The sequence below is a fragment of the Erpetoichthys calabaricus genome, chromosome 3, assembly GCF_900747795.2.
Source record: "Erpetoichthys calabaricus chromosome 3, fErpCal1.3, whole genome shotgun sequence".
Taxonomy (NCBI): Eukaryota; Metazoa; Chordata; class Cladistia; order Polypteriformes; family Polypteridae; genus Erpetoichthys; species Erpetoichthys calabaricus.
In genome coordinates, this window is record NC_041396.2 from 73368835 (window position 1) to 73374834 (window position 6000).

The window sequence follows — 6000 nt, forward strand, 5'->3', positions numbered from 1 at the left end:
GGTTTTTGTTTTTTTTTGTTTTTTTTTGTCCTCCCTGGCCATCGGACCTTACCTTTATTCTATGTTAATTAGTATTCTCTTATTTTATTTTGTATATTTTGTCTTTCTTCATCATATAAAGCACTTTGAGCAAATCATTTGTATGAAAATGTGCTTTATAAATAAATGTTGTTGCTGTTGTTGTTATTACAGTGGAAGTAAGATGAACAGTAAGCTTTTACAAACCCAGAATGTCTTACTTAAAATCTATTTTATTAGCTGAATATTACACTACACAAGTTTAATTATAAGGGGAAGTTGTTCTGCTGTAAAGGATAAAGACAGGGAGAATCATTTTAAGAAAAAACAGTTAATACAAGAAAACACAATCTAACTCAGAATAGGCTGACAAGGACAAAAAGACAAGAATAAAATAAAATGTTAATCAACATCAAAATAATATGCAAAAAATTTGGTTGCTCCAAAAGTTCTTTTGCACCTGCCTATCATTTGCTTTGGGAGAATCCAAAATCTGGGACACCAGAAAAAGCACCTCGATGTCCTTAATATCTTCCATGTGTAGAAGATCCTGGTGTCACATCACAGCAACAGGAGTGTGCTGCTAACCAGAAAACGGCCACTGATCCCAAAACAAACCCCAAAATGGCTGAAATCAACAAAATGGCAGCTGATATATTAACTACAAACTAAATTTAATAACAAAAAAAAAATTGATAATTAATAATGAGATATGGATATTGTGTGGGGGGCGGCACGGTGGCGCAGTGGGTAGCGCTGCTGCCTCGCAGTTGAGAGACCTGGGGACCCGGGTTCACTTCCCGGGTCCTCCCTGCGTGGAGTTTGCATGTTCTCCCCGTGTCTGCGTGGGTTTCCTCCGGGCGCTCCGGTTTCCTCCCACAGTCCAAAGACATGCAGGTTAGGTGGATTGGCGATTCTAAATTGGCCGTTGGGTGTGTGTGTGTGTGTCCTGCGGTGGGTTGGCACCCTGCCCGGGATTGGTTCCTGCCTTGTGCCCTGTGTTGGCTGGGATTGGCTCCAGCAGACCCCCATGACCCTGTGTTCGGATTCAGCGGGTTGGAAGATGGATGGATGGATGGATGGATATTGTGTGGCTCAGTAAATGCCCTGTCGCTGAGCTGAGTTAGTTGACGTTGTCAAAACTTAATGCAAAAGTACAGAAAATCCAAATGGAATCAGATGTGTTGGAGTGGAACTGCTGCTGTATGAAATGAAAATTCCCATTTCAGATGATTGCCCTGGAAATTAGAAACTGCTTTAATGAGTTTTTCTTTAAGTGGCACCTAATCTATCTATATATATATATAAGTCAATGTGTGTGTGTGTGTGTGTGTGTTCCAGCATCACTTCTGAACAGCTGGAGCGATTTTCATGACACTTGGTACACATGTTCCTCATTGGTTGACTAAAAATACTGTAGGGTGAAATCAACCCTAACCCACCCCGTTCTGGGTGATCTTGCAGTCCTGTATGCATGTTATCATCCAGTTGACACTCCAAACGACCACCAGAGGGCGAACAGGAGGTGACTGCCAGCATTCTCTATGTTTGAGCCCCACCGCGCCCCTGTTGCTTTTGACATTAAATAGAGTTGGCCGCATGATAACATACATACTGTACAAGACCGCAAGACAAGCATATTAGTGAGTCTTCATTGTTTGTTAATTTATTTTTATTTTTAGTTTTTTTAATTAATTTTATTTATTTTCCTCCCGGCAACGCTGGGTATTTCAGCTATGTTAGCTAGTCTATATAAATAAAAATGTAAATGTTCGTTTGTTCAAAATCTTAAATCTCCGAAAGTTCTTCTTTGAAATTTTGACACAACGTTGCATTCGAATACGCGCGTGTTTTTATACACCTACTTATTATATAGATGTCACACCAGTGACAGGTAAAAACATGCTTTGTTTGAAAAACAGCGCCATCTGTTGGACATAAAAGCAACACACGCTATACTAAATATTTTACGATTCCATTTCAATGTTTCCGATTTCCGATCCATTTACGATTTCCAAATTTCCAATTTTACGATTTCATTTCAATGTTTCTGATTGCATTGTTAAATTGAATTTTCATAGATTTCGATTTATTTTCATTTTGATTTAATTATTTCGTGTGACATTGCGTTGGAATTGAGCTGTGTCGTTTTCCATAGTGTTCATTTCGTGAGTATAGTTTATTTTTTTCTTTTTTCATCGCACATGGCTGAAGAATTTTCCGTCGAATACGCAAGGAAAATTCAAATATGAACATGGATTTCACAGCAGAAATCTACAACAAACGTTGATAAAGATTTGTGCTTAGAAATCGTGAACAAAGTTCTCAATCAATTGGGAATACCATCACCGAATCGATCTGCTGCTGCTTCATTCGATGTAGAATTGCGTCGTGAACAAAATTACAACGCAGGTGATCTTTTGTCGTATGTGCAATCAAATATTCCTAAGCTAATTCTTGAGCAAAAAGGCATTTACAATCAAATAATGCAAACTGTCAATTACAGGGTTGGAGAAATCTTCTTCTTAGATGCGCCAGGATGAACTGGTAAAACGTTCCTAATTAGATTGATTCTGGCATCAATTCGATCCCAAAATGACATAACCTTAGCTCTTACGTCGTACCAGGTGGAAGAACTGCTCATTCCGCTTTCAAATTGCCATTGAACATGCAATTCATTGAAACTCCCACGTGCAACATTTCCAAAGCATCCGGCATGGGAAAAGTATTGCAAAAATGCAAACTTATTGTTTGGGATGAATGCACAATGGCGCACAAAAAATCGCTCGAGGCTCTTGATCAATCATTGCAAGATTTGCGTGGAAACATCAGACCATTTGGGAACGCATTAATATTGCTTGCAGGAGATTTCATTCAAACATTACCTGTAATTCCTCGATCGACACCAGCGGACGTAATAAGTGCTTGCCTGAAATACTCTACTTTGTGGCGACACGTAAAGACATTAAAATTAACTACAAACATGCGTGTCCAGCTGCAAAACGATCGATCAGCTGAGATATTGCTGGAAATTGGGAACAGAAAGGTGCCGGTTGATCTGACCTCAGGACGAATTTCATTGCCTCATAACTTCTGCAATTTAGTGACGTCAAAAGAAGAATTGGTTGAAAAAGTATTTCCCAATATTCAAACCAATTATAAGAATCACGATAGGCTCAGTGAACGAGTTATTCTTGCGGCCAAGAACAAAGACATATACGAACTTAACAATATTATTCAGTCTAACATTCAAAGCGAGGCAGTCACATACAAGTCCGTCGACACTTTTGTGGAAGCAGATGAAGCGGTTAATTATCCAACAGAATTTTTGAATTCACTCGATCTGCCAGGGTTGCCACCGCACGTACTGCAAATGTTGCGAAATATCAACCAGCCAAAGCTTTGCAACAGCACGCGGCTTGCAATAAAAAAATTAATGAGCAACGTCGTAGAAGCAACAATCTTGACAGGACCTTTCAAGGGTGAAGATGTCCTCATTCCTCGCATTCCTATGATTCCAACGGATATGCCATTTCAATTTAAGAGATTGCAGTTCCCAATTCGATTGGCGTTTGCAATCACCATCAACAAAGCTCAGGGCCAATCTTTACAATTGTGCGGTTTAGATCTAGACACGGATTGCTTCTCACATGGACAATTATATGTTGCGTGTTCTAGAGTCAGCAAACCAGACAATCTCTATATCTGCACAGACAATGGAACAACAAAAAATATTGTATACCCACAAGCATTGTGAAATTAAACATATTAGAAACGTGCGCTTTCTCTTTTCTATCTTTTCCATTTAACCAGACTGAGCCACAGCAACGCGTGGCCGGGTACAGCTAGTGTTTAATAAAAGTCACGTTTGAAGTGCAGCTTTTCAAAAGTGAGAGGGGACACCTGACAGTTTGCGGCACCAAACTTCTCTCAGTTTTAGATCTTGGAGGAGAGATTTTTTTTCAAAATGGGGAATTTCTCATCTCCAAAAATTGAGCATATGACCACATTTAAAATGCATATTTACTGTATATACGCTGGAATACAGTGAAAGGAGTTTGTCTGGAATCTCTCGTTAATGAGCTGACAACAGTTACGAGGGTTTCTTTTTAATTTTTAATGTTTGTTAGTATGGTTGCTTCTCTGTTTAGTCCATTTGTCTTTGTTTGCATGTTGCACATTTACCGTGACCTCAAGTTTTGCGCACTGACCTTTTGGATTCCGTCACTGACCACTCTCGAGCATTCACATTAGCTGATCTGTGCCATTCACACCACGGGCTCAACAAAATGGACGCTTCAGTCCAATCTCATGACATGTGGGAATGTGGGAAGAAACATGAAGTGCATTAATCCGCCTCTTCCTTCTGCAGGTGAATAGCTAGTCTCATCTCTTTTTGGTCCTGCTTTCTTGTTTTAACTTTCTGATGTTTTTATTTCTCTAGTTTGAATATGACGTCATTTGCTGTATAAGTTCGACTTGACTGAATGCAATGTTATTTGCTTAACATGTTCCAAAAGAGGATTCAAATTTTATTTGAACAAAACTTTAAAGGTTTTTTGATAGTGAGCCCAAATACATAAATTAGTGAGACAATTTAAGGAAAACTTTCAAATTTAAATTTATGAGGTTTAATTTCTACTGACTCAGAGTGAGAATCTGTTAGTTTTTATGTCGGACGGACCTGGAGATAAATGTAACGTAAGAAATGAACTGATCTATCAACAAGATCAACATCTAACGCCAGGGACAAGCGCAAACATTCAAGAAGCGGAAAGTGCAGTTCATTTGCTGTTCTACTATATACAGTAAAGCAATGGTGATGAGCGCCACAGAACCAGTCCTGCTCTAATCAATGAGGAACTGTAAATTCCTTATTGCCTTACGTGTCCATGACTGCCCGTCTTGTGGAAGAGGAACACTCTGAAATAGAACTGAACTTTGGAGCCTGCTGGTAGGACAGATGCTTACTTCTGTTCCGTGAAGCTGCTTTGCTAGAGGAACTCGAGTCTCCTCCTTATTAAGCTCTTATTTACATCTTGACTGATATTAAAGAACACAATCTTGCGTGGCAAATGCATATATACACCATGTTTGTGAAGAAATAAGTTTAACTTGAAAAAATACCAAACGTATCCTTTAGCCTTTTATGATAATGGACCTTGGGACTTTTGGTGTTCACGTTTGTATTTGTTCATTGTATATATTTTGGGGGTTGTGACAATATAATCCAAATTCAAACATTTTTCTGTTGCAGTCAATTTAGTTGAATGGGTGGTCAGGTGGATTTCTCTAAACTATTAGGTTAATCTTGGCTTTACAAGCCTCTCCTTCTTTATCAAGTTTATTTATTAACTGTAGGAGTTTGTAGTTACACAAATCTTATGACAGTCATACAATTGTGGAAAGCCATTAGAATCTATTATCTGTAACACAGGATTGAGTTACATATCATCTGAAAAAATGTAAAATATTTGCACTGCATTGTATTTTTCATTTCTTTGAACTTAATATTTATACACACACAAATGTAAAGAACTCAACAGCAATGGAAAACAGAAGAAGAGAGAGGATAGATATGTCTTACTTAAATATAAAAACGCAGGTGCTTAGCTAACTGGTGCTTCTTCTTTAACATCTGGATATGAATTAGCAGTTGTTCATCCTACTCTTCTTGCTCACATGACCAGAGCAGCTATGGCTCCTGTCCACACAAGGCTCTCTCTGCTCTCGGGTACATCTGACTTCTTTATGGTCTTCTCTGTCGATGACTTTGCCCTCCTCTGAAAAGAGAAAAGAGGATGCTTTTAGTTAGCAGGAGTTCCTCAGGTGTTCAGTCAGGGCTTTCCCTGTGCTTCTGACTCAGACATCACAAGAAAGGAGGAGCAAACTGTAACATTAAGATTTTGGAGCTGAAATCAACCAGTAAAGCAGAAAGTAAGCAGTTCTTTACAAATTTATAAAAAGAATGTTTGGAATCTT